A 17922-nucleotide genomic window follows, 5' to 3' on the forward strand; every position below is an offset into this window, starting at 1 on the left:
TCAGACAGCCAGGTGTGATTTCCTTCAGTGCTGCTTGTAGCGGTAGGACTGCTTGTATCTGCTACACAGGCAACTGTTGTAGATGGGGAGTATCTGTAGGATGTGGGGGAGATTTAATAAAATGGTACCGGAAATGGAAAAGCTTTAGCTATATAGTGGGTCTAGAGAAATTGGGGTTACTCTTATAGAAGGGATGATTTAATAGAGATGTTCACAGTTAGGAAAGGTTTTGATAGAATACGTAAGGAGAAACTGTTTTCAGTGGAAGAGGTTCAGTAACCAAAGGACACAGATTTAAGGGAATTAGCAAAAGAATCAGAGGCAACATGAGGACTTTTATTAATGCATCAAGTCTCAAATGGACTGCCTGAAAGAGTGGTGGAAGCAAATTCAACATTAACTTTCTAAAGGCAATGGGACATATACTTGAGGAGGGTGTTGGGTTGGGAGGGTGGGGGGTGCGGGGTGGATTTGCAGAGCAATGGGGGTGAGACTAATTGGATAGCTTTTTCAAAGAGCTAGCACTGGTCTGATGGGCCGAATGACCTCCTGTATTATTCTGAAATTCTATCATTAAGGTAATAAGTTGTCCAAATATCAAGAAGTTTCATTTACTTTTAATTTCTGCCTGTAATTACAGACCAGTCAGTTTAGCTTCAGTGGTGGGGAAACTTCTTGAAACAATTATTCAGGATAGAATTAATACACATGGAAAAATGTGGGTTGATTAGGAAGAGCCAGCATGGATTTTTAAAGGGGAAATCGTGTTTAACTAACTTGCTGAAGTTTTTTGAAGAGGTAACAAAGAGAGTTGATGAGGGTAATGGCGTTGATGTGGTGTCCATGAATTTCCAAAAGGTATTCAATACAGTGCCACACAACAGACTTGTGAGAAAAGTTATAGCTCATGGAATAAAAGGGACAGTAGCAATGTGGATACAGAATTGGCTGAGTAAGAGGACACTGGGGGTAATGGTCAATGGATATTTTTCGTGCTGGAGGAGGGTTTGTAGTGGAGTTCCCCAGGAATCGGAATTGGGACCCTTGCTTTTCCTGCTATATATTAATGATCTAGATCTTGGTGTGCAGGGGACAGTTTTGAAGTTTACAGATGATATGAAACTTGAAAGCATTGTAAACTGTGAGGAAGAAGTATAGAACTTCAAAAGGACATAGACAAGTTGATAGAGTGGGCAGATGAAGTTCAATGTGGAGAAGTGTGAGGTGATGCATTTTGGTAGGAAGAACATGGAGAGATCATATAAAATGATGGGTACAATTCTTAAGGGGGTGCAGGAGCAGAGGGACCTAGGTGTATATGTGCATAGATCATTGAAGGTGGCAGGACAGGTGGAGAAAGCAGTTAATAAAGCATACAGTATCCTGGGCTTTATTAAGAGGAGCATAGAGTACAAGAGCAGGGAGATTCTGCTGAACTTGTATAATACACTAGTTAGACCTCAGCTGGAGTATTGTGTACAGTTCTATAGGAAGGATGTGAACGTATTGGAGAGAGTGCAGAAGAGGTTTACAAGGATGGTTCCAGGGATGAGAAACTTCGGTTATGAAGTTAGATGGGAGAGGTTGGGACTGTTCTTCTTGGAAAGGAGAAGGCTAAGAGCAGATTTGATAGAGATGTAATGAGGGTGCTGGATAGAGTAGATAGAGAGAAACTATTCCTGCTTGTAAAAGGATGAAGAACTAGAGGGCACAGATTTTAAGTGATTTACAAAAGAAGCAAATGTGATGTGAGAAAAACTTCTTCACACAGCAAGTGATTCGGGCCTGGAATGTACTGCTTGGAAGTGTGCTGGAGGCAGGTTCAAACGAGGCATTCATGAGGGCATTAGATGATTATTTGAATAGAAACAATGTGCAAGGTTATGGGGAAAAGGCAGGAGAATGGCACTACGTCATAATGCTCATTTGGAGAGCCAGTGCTGACACGATGGGCTGAATGGTCTCCTACTGCGGTATAACATTCTGTGATTCTGTGATCTCCTCTTTGGTGGCTATGTTGTTAAGTGGCTATTATTTTAACCTGTGTCCTGGAGCACTGGATGCAACGAACCCTGGTAAAATAAGCAAGCATTCTCCCTTTTAATACTTTGATTTAACTTTAGGATACATGTAACTATCGCTCGGATTACTATGTCCCTTTGATGATGTATATAGCTTTTAAATATAAACTTTTAAGTATAAACTATTTCACTTTTTATATTTTTTTTTAAATTCCTAGTTTACGCCCATTTTCTCTGCTAGTTTTCAGGGACACTAAAATACTATGGGGTAGACATTTGTCTTCAATGCCAGGGTGGTAATCTGGTCTAGTGAATCACCTAATACTACCATGCAAACAGCAGCAGAATTCTATTAATATCACCATATACCGTTTGTTTGGTACTAAATATGGTAATATAGGTGAGGCCAGCAGTTTTCTACTGTCATATCGAAGGATAAATATATGTTCTGTACTTTTGCTTAATTATCTTTTGAAGATCAGAGTTTTAAAACAGAATTATCCCGACAGGAGGTTCAATAGCTGGGCTTGACTTCATGATAGAGTGAATAACGCCTTGTGAATGGAGAAGTTGGCTTGATAGCTCAAATGGCCTTTTCTTGCTCCATGCTACTTGAGTTTTTAATTTCACATGCCATTGTTCACAGTAAAGATCTGTGCTTGTGTGCTTACAACCATAAGCATCTGAAAAATGTAATTTTTTGTTCCACGTGTTAAATTCTGCTGTGAGACTATTTTCATTTTGGTCTGGTAGAGATATAAAATTAAAATAAAAAGCAGAAGTTTAAAATGTTTCTCTTTGTTTCTTTTATTTGAGGGTATGATTTCCTCTATTTTTCTTCCCATTCCCTCATCTCATCTTTCACCTTTGTCTCTGCTGCTCTGTGCCAGTTGCTAGAAAGTATCAAACGTGGCTCAGGGATAATGCTCCCTATGACTTTGCCCTCATACCCACTTCCACAATTAATAGGGTAGGAACTGGCCTTCCCTCAACGTATGTCAAGTGAGACACCTAATGTCAGAAAATTAGTAGCATGAAGAGCTGGAAGTGTGAACCAGTGACCAACCTCTCTTTGGTGTTGTGTGTTAGACTTTCAGCTGCACTGTTACAAGTCATTTTTTGACTTTGCGCTGCCATGGATGATTTTCCAACCATAAAATTAAACGATCAGAAAATTATGCTTGGTACCTCCAAAATGTGCTCCCAGCAGGTGAGGCTCCCTGCCAGGAGCATTGAGTTGTAAAATTGCCCTCATTTCTCCCAGCGGTAGCAAAAATATTTTTTTTACACGCTACCCTGCTTAAAATGCCTTTACTTTGATGATTGGTAGCAGCGAGTGTGGTGACATCATTAAAATACGGGGACTGTACAAATAATTTTCAGGATTTAAATTGGTTTAGTGCTTAGACACGCGTGAGCTTTCATGGGCCAAGTGGCCTATTCTCGCTCCTGACTTTTCTTCTGTTCTTGCCCTGTTTAAGGTTTTGGTATGAAATGAGGAAACTGAGCTGGCAGGTGTAAGTTTTGAATTTTTCATGCTTCATAAGTGAATAAAGATTGTTGGGTCAAATACATTCAAAGCTTATACCTTATTTCTGATCTTAAGGATAACTTTCCAGGGAATCGCAAGAAAGTAAATTTGCATTGTTCAGCATTGACACGTAGTTCAGTTGATGGCAGATACTCAGGTTTCGGTGTTCTGAAGGAAAGGGGTAGGGTTGGAGGGGGATTATAAAGGGTTGTATTCAGTACTTTGAGGTCAATAAGCAATTTTACCAGAGGCTTTGCAGTGAATTCACAATGGAAGTTAAATGCTAATGCAAGTGTAGTGCAAATTGAGTGTGAAATTCTAAACTGACTCTAAAATGAAGCAGTGCGAAATTATTTTCTCACTTCTTTTCCTTCTGGTATCCGTCAGACCAGGATATTGGATTCAGGCTGCATTTACACTAACTGTAGGGTCAGTGGAAAGTAGAGCACCTTAGCATTAATGTTATAATTGTGGCTTAAATGCACCCTTACATAATTGTTTCTCTTTTCTAGGTTTGCTGTCTGGTAAAAGACAGGATGTTTTGAAATAATTAAGCTTACCTCTAACAACAGGATGGAGAATCCTTTCCATTTGCAGTGAAACACATTGGCTTTGTACGCAGATTGTCACTGCTTGCATTCTTTGAGTCATGTTGAGTGCATGAAATAGGTACTTCGATTTTTCTGCACAGTATCTGCATCTGCACAGGGCTTTAAATCATATGTATTCATGAAGTTGTCAGCATACATTTATATATTGTACTGTGTAATTTTTAAACTGCAAATGATAACTTTGTAATATGAGAAAGGAGATTTTTAAAAATGAATTAATGGTTATCTTGTATTGTATAATTTAACTATTCTGAACTACAACATTAATGGGCCAAATTTTGGAGTGGAGTGGGGAGGCAGAGTGGATTACCCAGAGACTTTCAATTTCCTTCAGAACACCGAAACCTGGGTAACAGTCTGGAACCCGAGGCACTCGATTTCTTTTGGGATGGAGAGGCAAGTGGAACCCAAAGATCTGAAATTTCTGGCAACCCCTGGATCTACCGGATTTCCACCCATTGGAAATCCGGTCAACAGGAGGGCGACCGGATCTTCCACACAACCCTGCACATTGATTACACAGCTTTGGGGGATATGACTGTCAGCATACCTGGAGTATGCTGAGGAATCGACCAAATATGCCATCATTTACTTCAGTTGAGACTGATCTAGGTCCAGTACTGTGGCTTACTAAGGCTCCAAAAGGTAAATTAGTGTGCAATTGCCTTTAGAAGACTACGCAGGTGTCCATTTGAGGAGAAAATGAGAAAACAATCAAACTTAGCCACCGGCCCAATGATGGCTTCAAACTCCATCACTGTAGCTACAGGAGGCTGTGTCAATTTACTGGCCAGGAGTTGGATGAATACCTTCTAATATTTAAATTACTCCATCCCCATAATTGGAAATGAAGTCCACTTCCTTTTCTGTGGATGATCAGGAGTCCCATTCCATTGCACTTCAAAGCAGAGGTACCAGAATTTCAGGTCCATTGTTTTTGAAAATCTAATTTCGAAAGCTTGTGTATAACAAAATACTACTTTCAGCAGATTTTACTGTGAGTTTAATATCACAAACTAAATCCTATTGAAACTAAAATAAAAAAGTCTTTAATATACAAACAAGACCTCTATTTAAATAAGCTTTCATTACATTTTATACAGCAGGTCAAAGTAACAAACATAAACCAGGATTTTTTTTCTAACAGTATACTTTATTCATAAAGTTTGTGAAGGGATATTACAATCCAATTCACGTGCAACAGTATATAAAGTGCATTACTAGTCAGCTGGCTAAGTGCAGTTAATGGCACTCTTGGGTGCCTCACTCCATTTAGAATGCAGTTTGCATCTCCATCTTCATAGTATTTGAACATTTTCTGGTACTTACAGCCTGAGGATTTTTACACGGGTTCTAGCCCTTCTTTGTACTATGGCGGATGGCCCAAAACTGTGGCCTTTCCCCATTGGACCTTTTAAGATGGCTGGATCAAGCTTCAGTGCATCCCTCAACATGTAGTCCTGGACCTTGGAAAATGTCAGTCTGTAACACTCAGTCATGGATAGCTCCATGCACTGGAAGACTAGCAAGCTTTGAGCAGACCAAAGAGCATCTTTCACTGAGTTGATTGCCTTCCAGCAGCACTTGATGTTTGTCTTGGTGTATATCCCTGGGAAAAGTTCGTAGGTGTGTACATTTGTTACTTGGAGCATTCCATGTAAAACATTGACTGAAGCTTCAGGTGTCAAACTATTGCAGATGCAGGATTGAAAGAACACATCAAATTCAAAATGTCTGCTTGCAGCTTTCTTCCCTGATCAGCTCAGGGGGCACCTGAAATTTTCATTTTTGTTCACTTTAATATGATATTGGAAATGTGTTGCCATGAAACTGTGTCGCTCATCTAAGGTCTTGTGTGCCACAACAAAATCTTTAACATGGAGATAAAAACAAAAAGCTAAAAGCTACTGCGGATGCTGGAAATCCAAAACAAAAACAGAATTACCTGGAAAAACTCAGCAGGTCTGGCAGCATCGGTGGAGAAGAAATCAGTTAACGTTTCGAGTCCTCATGACCCTTCGGCAGTTCTGCCGAAGGTTCATGAGGACTCGAAATGTTAACTGATTTCTTCTCCACCGATGCTGCCAGACCTGCTGAGTTTTTCCAGGTAATTCTGTTTTTAAAATCTTTAACATTCCCGTTGGCAGTGGTACAGCATGAAATTACAGCAATACCACTAGTAGAGGATTAGCGTGTGGCACCAAATAGTGTTAATATCAAATGCTGATGGTATTTAGAGATGATGGTCTTGAAGTGAAATTTAATATTCTTTTTGAAGTATGATTTTTAATTGCACTTTCAGGCTATTGTTGTTGATATTTATGGTATAAATTTTAGATTGGTTGTGTGTTCATTGCAAGCACATATATGCATGTCATGTCTCTAACTTCTATAGCAGCATGGCAGTTTTTGCATTTTACATATATAGAAATCTATTTAATGGTAGATATAGCACTGTTTTATCATGATGCTCACAAATAAGGACATCTGATTTTGTTGAAATTTATCCAAGGAGCATGTAGAGAGTTTGTGATATTATCTTTCCCTAAAGCACTTTGAAGATCTAATAAAAAGTCTTAATATATGATTGGGTAGTGCTTGGACTGTGTGTTAAATATTCATCAACAAATCTGATATTGAAGAGAGGCAAAAATCTCCTTGATCATGAAACCATGAAATTGAATTTGAATATGTTCTGAATGTGGCACAGGATTCATAGGTGAATTTAGCCCTACATCTGGGACAATTGGACTTCTCTTTAAATCACTGGCTGACTGTCATGACTGTGTCTGGTACGCAATGCAGTTGCATTTTTCTCTCAGTATTTTTTTAGTAGGTTATTCAGTATGGACTGTGTGCCTAAATTATAATGGTTCTAATAGAGCTAAGGTAATATTTCAGTACTTGAGCCACATTTTCCTAAATTTACTAATTTTAGTGTCAGAAGTGCGCATAAGCAGCGATCTGAAGCACATTGCTTATGCGTGACAAAATGGTGGAAAATCCTAATGGGCTTTGCAACAATACCTTACTCTAATGATTTCTGTTCAAAAGTGGACTAAGAAATTAGTGAAAAAATAGCTTTTTGTATGCTGAGGCCTTGTTAAAGATCAGTTGTGAGAAATTTGTACAGAATTACAAGGATGAGTGAGGAACTCAGCCACACCTGCTTTAGTCAGCTGAGTGAGGAACAAGATTTCAAAGTTTCACCACAATGCTAATGGAAGTGAACAGTACAAAGCAAAGTTTTCTAGTGCATGGTAGCAATTGCGAGGTATCTCACAAAGGAGCGTAAGGACAAGATCAACTTGATTTTCTATAGTGCCTTTAATGTATAAATTAATTTCACTTCACAGAAGCATAATCAGACAAAAATGGATGTTGAGCCAAAGAATGAGATACCAGCAGGATTATTAAAGGTTTGGTCAAAGAGTTGGGTTTTAAGGAGAATCTTAAAGGAGAAGAGGATGATGTAGGGGCTTAGGGAAGGAATTCCATAGTTTAGGGCTAGATAGATGAAGATACGTCTGCAAAGGGAGCAGAAATAAGAAACCATACGAATGGAAAGTGTAAGGGGTGGAGGAACATGTTGCTCTGAGAGGAGTTTACAGAAATATTGAGGGATGACGCCTCAAAAAGATTTAAATACAAGGATGATAATTTTAAATTTGAGGCATTGGGGCATCAGGGAGCCAATGTAGATCAGGAAGAACAGTGTTAAATAAGCAGCACTTGGTGTGGGCTAGGATATGTTCAGTAGAGTTTTGGGTGGGCTGAAGCTTATAGAGGGTAGTAATGAGTGGCTGGCCACACAAGCATTAAAATATAGTCAAATCTAGAGGTAACAAAGGCATTGATGAGGGTTTCAGCTAAAGCAGCGGCAGAAATGGGTATTGTTGGGGTGATGGAGGCTAATTGCTTTTGTGATATAGACAAGGACAGAAACTCAAGACTAGAAAGTATAGGAGGCAGGCGATTCATAAAACAAACTACCCCAAACAACAGAGCTCAACAACGGGTTCAGCTGCTCAGGTGTGATGGAGGAGCAATGTGTGATGAGGCTCAGGCTCAGCTAGGAAGCTGTGACTGAGGTGTGCCATTTCATCCACCAATGTGTGCAAGAATGATCAACCATCCACGCAGTATGATTGATGGTAAAGGTCACTATTGTGCACATTTTGCTCAGGTACCTACAGTAGATACAGTGAGGATCAGACACTTTTTATTCTACCGTACCTTTGAAGTGACATTTTAATTCTGTCCCATCAACGTACATTTCAGCCTCAGAGGAACAAATTGATGCTTTCCGTAAAGTACAAGGCACAATGTACTTATATAGTAAATCATGTGCCTACCAACAATCCAGATACCAACAAAATAGGAAGAGCTATTTCATCAGCGTGCAAGAAGTATGTGACCTCTGAAAAATAATGCATTCAATGGCCGTTTCCTAGGGGATGTCTGTGAAACTTTCATTGAGAGGCAATAAAATGTGACACAGTCCTTTTGAAGGAGAATGAGGGATGAACATCTCGCACAACATTCATAGCCCAACAAAAAAATAGACACAATGAGGCACATGAGCAAGCAGGGTGCTCTCTTTGAGTAGACATTTGGGTGTTAAGGCAACCTTTCAGATGCTTAGTCTGATCAAGGGACCTTACTGTATGCTTTAGAAAAGGTCATCAAAGTTTTAGCAGACCGGTACCCTATAGCCACTGACAGAGGCCTCAGCATGGTGCAGCAATTGCAGGATGATGCTGTACGATGCATCATTCGGGTAAATAAACTGTGCCAGTTTGCTTAGTGCATATTTTTTTGAGAGAGCTCAATCACTATTGCTGCTTTTGGATATATATATATAAACTTTGCTTGTAATTCAGCATAATGAAAGAGTAATAAAATGTCTAGATACATGGAAAAGAAATAGATTTCTAACACTATTGAAGTGCATGTTCTCAGTGCGTTTTCTGGTGTTTATTCCTTTTGAACCATGTGCCATTTTGTGTATGTACCCAAAGTGCTTTCTTATCTGAAAGGTTGGCAACGATGGGTGTTTACTCTCTCCAATTTATTTTGGAGGATTATAAGCCCTTTTCTTTTCTCGAGGTACTGCACTGTCACACCAAAACAAACAGGACAAAACGGGACAAACAGTTTAAGCTAAGGTGAATTACAGAAGTAATTGCAGGAGCTATCAGCCTGAATTTTACCAGCCTCATGGAGGTGACCTCAGAAGCGGGGTGGGGGAGCGTGGAAAATCAGACCGAGGTGCATTCCCGCCTCTAGGCGATATTCCTGGAGGCAGACTCCCCTGTGGGAGCAGCCACCTGCCTGTCTGCGGGGGTAGCCAATCAATGTATTTAAAAGGGGGTCACTAGCCCTTAATTGTGCTCAGCAACTAAATTTTACGGAAGGCACGCAGGTCCCACATCATGTCATGAGCCCGGCAATCCATTGCGGAAGACCTCACAGCAGCAAGTCGGAGGGACATCAGAGGCCGTTACCACTGAGCTTCAAGGCTAAAACTGGCAGAGCTGTGGCCAAAAGTATTTTGGGGATTTCTCCACCACACTGATGAGCCTGGCAACTCTTCTTTTTATTAATTCCATGGAGCCTTTTGACAATGCCTCTATTTTGAAGCACACTTACGTTTTCCATCTACCTCCATGCCCACTTCTCCCAGTGTGGCTGTCAGGCGAGTCCTATTAGCCCTCTGTTGAAGGGTCATGAGGACTCGAAATGTCAACTTTGCTCTTCTCCGCCGATGCTGCCAGACCTGCTGAGTTTTTCCAGGTATTTCTGTTTTTGTTTTCTATTAGCCCTCCCGTTGGGCTGTCCGCTGCTCTTAACTGGATGCTGAATGCAGAGGTGGCCTGTTAGTTAGGCACCTCTCGCAAATCACACTACAGAGCACACCGCCGATAAAAGTGGGGTCAGGACTTGCAAATAGTCCAGACACCTGAAAACTTTTGAATTGAAGAAAATTCCAGCCATTTGGCCTAAAAACAATTAACTATCACAATTAAGTGTTTGTCATTCAGAGTTCCAGTTGCTAAGGAGGCTAAAAGCTTGTCTAACCCAGTAAGGAAGCCTATCAATTTTCATAGTAAGTCAATTAACGTAAAAAAAAAGTCCCTCAAAATTCAAATATGGCAATGGTATTCATTGTAAAATGAAAAACTCATAGGTTCTGTTGGCAACAATAGCTGAACTAAATTTTATCAATAGGAAAGAGAATGTCAAAACAACAAGGTGACATAATGAGAGTACCGAGCATTTATTTTTTTAAAAAAATTGAATTTACATGACTGATCTTTGGCTTTGAAGAACATCCAATTCAAAATTTGGTTCAAAATAACAAAATAAAAAAAATTTCAAAATTTAGTAAGCTGTGCTCAAAGAAGCAAATTAAAAATGGCTTGAATTTTGATAGTGTTGCCTAGTCTAAGAGTAAGGGAGTGGGTGTCATGCTCTGTTCAATCTTGTCATGCTACATATTTAGTCATTTTCTTCCCTCATTAGGTTCTTTGTAACACTGATAATTTTAGAAAGGCTATTTTAAGCAGCTGTTCATTTTTCAACCGTTAGAGTCCCTTGCAGAAGTCGCCAGCCTCTTGCAGAAGCATTGAATTTAGCTTGGCCTAGTTGGGACCCTTACAATGATGTAATGGGTGGGGCCAATTTTTGTGCAGAGCAGGATACTCCGCTGTCCTTGAGGTAGCTTTTACATTTTACAATGAGTGCTATTACCATATTTTGAATTTTGGGGGATAATGTTTTTTAAGTCAACTGATTCTTATGAAAATTGGTAGGCTTCCTTACTAGGTTAGACTAGTTCTTATCCTCCTTGACAATTTGCAATAGCACTTTGAAAATTACGTTCATCTCATGAGTGCATCCAGGCGAGCTTTGTGAACAGAGATACTCATCATTCCTTAGTGACACCAAAACAGATTCTCTATTTACTCCACACTTAATATACAATTTTATATTTTAAAAAAGTTGTGTTTCAACGATGTGTAAATATAGTAGTTTCCATAGTTCCAGGTTACACGTGGTATCAGTCAAATTACAGAATAAGAATTTCGTTCAATTTGCTGTCATCAGGATTCTGGAACAACCACCAATAAGAGCAGCATTTTTGTGGCTAGTAAGTGGTGTTATTATGTAATTTCTCCGGCTGTCATTAACAAAGGCCCCATGTGTAAAAGTACGAAAGGTATACCAGTAATCATTTTCTTGGATGGCAGTTTGGCCTTCAGTTTGGGGGCTTTAATAAAAATCAGTGATTTTTTTGGGAAAGTAGTAAAGATTTTCTTGTGTATCCTCAGTCCAGCAATGGGGAAACAAAGTTCTGTTATGCTCATAGTATTTTTTAATTCACCAAAGAATATGGAGAAAATGTAACACTGTTCTGGGCACCCCATTATAGGAAAGGTACAGTGAAGATTTCCTGGATTGTTACCAGGAATGTGATGTTGTTATGAGGAAAGACTTGAAAATTTGGGACGTTTTCCACCACCACAGAGATAGTTAAGGGAAAAATCTGATCGAGGCTTTCAAGATTGTGAAAGACTGTAAACATTCTAAGATTGTTTCCACTAGTTTATGAATCAATGGCAACATAGTCTTGACTCTGGAATATCACTGGAGGAATTTATTAGTATATGCGTCAATAGCAATAAGCGCCCGATTTTAACTTCAGCCAGGAGATTGGGGTATTAGGGACTGGGGGCGCTGGTGTGGTGACCTGTCTGGCCCTCTGGAGCACGAGGAGATTTTGACTGCCAGGCCTCATTTGAGTGCTTGGACCCTGCAGAAATGATAGCAACATCAGTGGGCAAAAGTAGACAGGAGTTATAAGAAGAAAAAGGCCATGAGTTTTAACTCTTGGCTGTCCCATGTCCTGAGATATCCATAAGAGAATTGTGGGAGATCAAAGGATTGCCAGTTTTTTGTGTCACTACTTTTATTCTATATTTTTATGCATCTGTTTAAGAGGTGTTTTAACCCTCCTCTTCCACCCCACCACCCCCCCAAAACCATCCAGCATGAATGATACAGGACAGGAGGGGCTAAGATGGCTGATGGGGATTATGCTACGTTTCTGCTCCTTATTATCAATCCTTGCTTGAAGTCCAGTACAAGAAGGCCAGTTGAGAAGAGCAGAAGCCTAATTTTAAAGTTAAAGTTGAGTCTTGATGACATCATTGGATACGCATGCAATTTTAACTGGGGGAGAACTAAGACCCACACAGTCTCTCCTGTTCTTCCTCCTCCTTCAGCCTACCTGCTGATGAAGGACTCATCTGTGCCTTTATCATTTGTACATGTCTATTCCAATGATGTTCTGGTCAGTCTCTGATCTTCCAGCTTCTAGCCTACGTTCGTTATAAACATTGCTGTCCGTTTCCTAACCCATACCAAGCCCAGCACACTCATTACTCCTATAATTGCTGACGTACAAAATTCCCTGGTCTTCAAACTCCTAAACTTTAAAATCTCATCTCAGTGTTTAAATTCCTTCCTGGCCTTGCCCTTCCCTATCTCTGGAACCTACTCCAACAATACAACCCATTTTCTTCAACTCTCCTTTTCTCTGACTCTCTTGCCTCTTGTACATTCCTCTCCTTTCACCCCATCATTGGGGACCAAACCTTCAACCGTTTCAGCTCCGTGCTTTGGAATTCTCTACCTAAACCCGGCTGCCTGTCCAGCTCCATTAAGACTCTCCTTAAATCCCATACCTCTCACCAGGCTTTTGATGACCCTCCTAACATTTCCTCCCTTGGCTTGGTATTCATTTTCTCCCTTATGCTTCGGAAGCAACCCAGCCATGTCATTTCTACATTGAGGGTGCTATATAAATGTAAATGTTTGTAGATTTCCAAAGCAGACTTGCTCTGAATTAAATTCCATCCCATTTCTAGGTTCCATTGTAAGTGCTCTTCCCCCTGAATTCAAAGGTTCTGGGTTCCAGGCCTACTCCAGAGATTGAGCATGTAACCTGGGTTGACTATTGCAGGTTCACATCTTTTGGATGAAACACTAATTGGAGACCCCATCTGCCATCTTAGGTGGATGTAAATGATCCCATGGCACTATTTGAAAAGAAGAGGAGCACTCCTGATACATTGGCAGATGTTTATTCTCAGCCAACACCACTAAAAACAGATATATCTCATTGCTGTTCATGGAATCTCGGAAGTGTGAAAACTGGCTGTTTCTCTGATTACAATAGTGAAGGCATTTCAAAAAGTTTAATTGGCAGTGTAATGCTTTAGGATGCTCTAAAATGTACAATATGAATTCACGTTTGTCTTTTTTTCATGTGACGGTGAATTACAGAAAATGTAAAAAGCTTCTTTTGAAGCCAGTGCCATAGCTCAACTGCTGCAAGTACAGAGGCTATCTGGTACTTTTTGATTATATCTTCTGTTTCTCACATGCACCTCTATATAATCCTACCATTTTCCCCTGAAAATTCATTCTTTGTTGTGGTGCAATACCAGGAGCTGTGTTATGGTGTTCAGCATAATTAGCATACTTGTGGTTTATGATTATCATGATAAGGAAAAAATAGATGGTTTCCACTTCGCATTGCGGTCTATCAATGCATGATACCACTATTACAGGGAAACTTTATGATACCTTGGAAACTACAATTTGAAAGGCAGTTCTTAATCATATATGGCTGCATACTGTTAATGTGAATAAAAATTTCCTGTAAATTACAAATACATTGGCATTTCAGTTATATGCAAAGTATTTTACTGAACCAGTTATTAAAATGAATTGAAGTCTTTTGGATTCTGTAACATGGACTCTGCCTATTAAAGAAGATTATACACAAATGCAATAAACTAGTTGTCTGGTTGTGTCTCTTCCTGCACCACCCTCTATTCCTTGTTGTTTTACATTTCCTGTTCTACATGTTTAATCAAAATATGGGTGTTAAGCCATGGCTCAATAAGGAAAGAAAACACTTTATAATGCTTTAATTGTGGCCTCAGGATGTCCCAAAACACTTCACAACCAACAAATTACAGTCTCTGTTGTTATATGCGTATACAGAAACATCAGGTTCTACATAGGAATGCTCCACAAACACCAGATGAGATGAACTAGCCCGTTAGTGTTTTTAGTGGTGTTGGGGGTGTTGGAGGATCATAGACCAGAAATGAGGGGAGCTTCTTGCTCCTCTTCAAAAACTGCCACTAGATATTTAACATCCAGCTGAACTGCCAAAAGCCGGCAGACAAGACATTAGTTTGATACCTCATCCAAAATACAGATGACCTCTAACAATACAGCACTCCCTTAATACTAAATGAAATACCAGGGTAAGATTATGTGCTCACTTCCCACAATGGGGTTTCAACCCATAACCTCCTCGCTCAGATGAAATTGCTACTGAGCTGGAAATCAAAAACCAAGTTTTCAAACGCATGGTCATGCCATAGGAGTGTATAAGAGTGGCCCTTTAACCTGCCATTAAAACATAAGATTCATTCAAGTATTCCACGGCGAAATTTTAAGACTTGTGTTTTTTTGTTAAAAAGCGCTTCTGTTCATTTCCCCCCATTTCAGATAGCTGTACGGAGTATGCGTGATCGTTTTTTTGCCCCCTGCTGTTTTTGACCAAATTTCAAATGCTGCTTTTGTGAAGACAAAGGTGTGAACTGTTTCAACATGCCTCTTTAGTAATGTTAAATTCTCTATATAACAATCATTACCCTGCCCCCTTTGCACATTTCTTCAAACTTTTTCTGGGGCCTGCTATCACAAGGCTGGCCATCCTCCTGACACCGTACCCAGTTGACCATTCCTCAAGTGCAGGCCTGACCCACTGAATGTAAAATAGGCTTGTTTATCCAATGGAAGCTCTCTGCAAAAAGTGGTCTTGATGGTCACGTGATACTTTTTATGTGGCGTGATATTTCTTGTTAATGGCAATTACTCATCTTGAAGGAACTTTTAAAAAAAATGAAATTTTTGAGGCTCAGTTTGGTTCAATGTACTTCTAGCATATCTGTTCCTGTCTCCCTTCAAATCAACCAGAGTGATGGACATAATAATAAGTCTGTAATATCCCTCATTTGCCCACAGGCAGACTGAGAGTTTGGTAGTTGAGAGAAAAATGTGCAACTTCAGTCTGATCAACCCTCACTGCATGAGCTAAATATTCCATCTCATCTGCTGTTTGCGGTACCTTCTTCCTATGTGCAAACTGGCTGTTTTGTTTTACCTATATTTAACAACAATGACCTTGCTTCAAGGGCAGCAGGAGTGAGTTTTCTGCTGCAGAGACAATGTTTTCAGTATAATTTTCAGTGTTGACTCTAGCATTCAAGCAAAGTGTAATAGTGGGGATGTAAAATGATTATACTGTATTGAAACTAGCACAGTATATTCAGAAACATTTTGAACTAGAGTGAAGTACTGAGGAATGGTCAGAATAATTTGAAGGAATTAAATAGATTATCACAAGCAATCAGGTGGGATGGCATTGGCTCGTGACAACATTGTTTTTATTAAACTAAGATAAGTTACATAATATAGTAGAACACCATGTGCCATCAATGCATTTCATTGATAATCATGGCATTGTACACTTCTTTGCGTATACATTTGAAAATAGGCCTTGCACATCCTTTTAACTCCAACCCTTTTGAAAATTTACTTACTGCAGTCTGTGTAGGTGACATTTAACATAACAATGGGATTGACTCGTGCTGTGAAAACTAAATGTGAGTTAATTAGGGACTATTTTATGCTGTGGTCAGGATATAGCTATATAGTATTGAAATGCTTGGGGTTAAGAATCTCGTGTACTCAAGAGTAAATAGGAAGTGGTTTAGTACAGTATTATACTTGGAGTAGAATTATGCTTAGATCAGGTATGTGTGTAACTGAAATCAAATGTATTCTGAAACCAGCAAAATATTGTACATGTCATAAGTATGGCACAAAATTATTTGCAATAGAAGATGGGAGCATCAAAGATGCAGATTGCGGCTGTGTAAATCTTTCCCCTATTTTATATTTTCCTTGAATTATAATGCTTAAAAATCTCTAAAGCTGTAGCCATCTTTGTTTTTTTTAACCAACTAGACAGGGCTCAGTGGAATGAAAACTGATCTCCTTTTGCAGCATTCCCATCCCCCATCCTCTAACTGCTGTTGTGCTGTGAATAATACTGCAAGAGAGGCAGGCCAGGACAAAAATGGCTGTGGTTGCTACCTGTTTGTGGTTGATTGGTTGTTTTTCCTCCTGATTGCTGCAGGCACGGAAGAGAACAGCCGCTTATCAAGCACTTCAAATCTAGTTTGTTCAGTGTAGCAGCCCAAGAGAAAATGGCTGCTGTCTGCCTTGTTTGCAAATCTTGTCATATGCTGACTGCTCAAGAGAAAATGAGACTTTGATCATGCAAAGTCTGCATGTGGATTCCCTTGTCTTATAATGAAACGTACAGAACCCTGACCTGCCACTACAAAATGGTTTGGATAGCTGTTTGGATCACGCTGTTAATCGAATTTAGGTAAAATAAATGCCTGTTGTTTGAAACATGCTGTAATTCAAATTTAGGTAAAATAAATGCTGGAAAGGAAGTGTACCAGAGTTATAAACTGTGGCAGATGAAATTGTGTTGCCAAATGGTTTACTGTAAGTGGATTGTAGTATGGGTACGATAAATCTATCTTTTGTTCAGTTTTGTATTTTATTTTGTAAATCAATGAAACAAATTTGGTAAAGAAAAGCTTGAATACTAATGTCCTTAAAGAAATTAATAATCTGGCTAGATTTAACAGACGAGGGTTTAGTGTTTTTCCTTTGAAATGTAATAGTTCTGTAGGATTACGTGTGTTAACCCTGAAAGGGAAGTTGTTGCCATAGTGAAGATGCACTATTAAAGTATTATAAGAGACCTGTGAAAATGAGACGATGCCACATCACCATTATGAATATCAGTTCCTATATTTGTCAGGAATCTCACTCCAGGGGTGGCCCCTGCCACAGTACTGAAACAGCTTGTATCAAAGTCACAAATTACATCCTATATAACTGTGACAGTAGTAAACTATCCCTCCTCATCCTACTCAATCTGATTGCAGCCTTTAGCATGTTGACCACACCGTTCTTCTTCAGCCCCTCTCCACTGTCATTTAACTGCACTTGTTTGGTTCCATTCTTACCTATCCAGTCACAGAATCCCATAATTGTTATGGCGTAGAAGGAAGCCATTCGGCCCATCGTATCGCCACCGGCTCTCTGAGCAGTTTAACTTAGTGCCAATCTCCTGCCTTTTCCATGTAACCGTGCACAGTTTCTATTTAGATAATCTTCCAATGCCCTCTTAAATGCCTCAATTGAACCTACCTCCACCACACTTCCAGGCAATGCATTTCAGACCCCAACTACTTGCTGTGTGAAAAAGATTTTTCTCACCTCACATTTGCTCCTTTTGCAAAACAATTTAAAACTGTGCCCTCTGGTTCTCAATCCATTTATAAACTGGAACATTTTCTTCCTATCTGCTCTGTCCAGGGCCCTCATTATTTTGAAACCTTCTATCAAGTCTCCTCTCAGCCTTTTCTCCAAGGAAAACAGTCCCAACTTCTCCAATCTTTCCTCATAACTGAAGTGTCTCATCCCTGGAACCATTCTCGTCAACCTCTTCTGCACTCTCTATGCATTAACATCCTTCCTATAGTGTGGTGCCCAGAACTGTACACATATTCCAGCTGAGGCCTAA

At 39.7% G+C, this 17922-nt stretch overlaps 1 protein-coding gene across 4 annotated transcripts in view; it reads left to right on the plus strand.

Moving 5' to 3' along the window:
* Nucleotides 1–17922, plus strand: part of LOC144682673 (F-box-like/WD repeat-containing protein TBL1X) — a 323543-nt gene that overhangs the window by 96236 nt on the left and 209385 nt on the right. Inside the window, exon 1 of one of the 4 annotated variants that reach the window (XM_078545243.1) lies at nt 16527–16707. The exons of the other annotated variants lie outside the window; for them this stretch is intronic. The gene's annotated coding sequence lies outside the window, so the exon portion shown is untranslated. Of the gene's footprint in view, nt 1–16526; nt 16708–17922 lie in introns of those variants that run through there. 4 annotated transcript variants of the gene reach the window in all.

This window comes from Cetorhinus maximus, chromosome 7, assembly GCF_964194155.1.
Source record: "Cetorhinus maximus chromosome 7, sCetMax3.hap1.1, whole genome shotgun sequence".
Taxonomy (NCBI): Eukaryota; Metazoa; Chordata; class Chondrichthyes; order Lamniformes; family Cetorhinidae; genus Cetorhinus; species Cetorhinus maximus.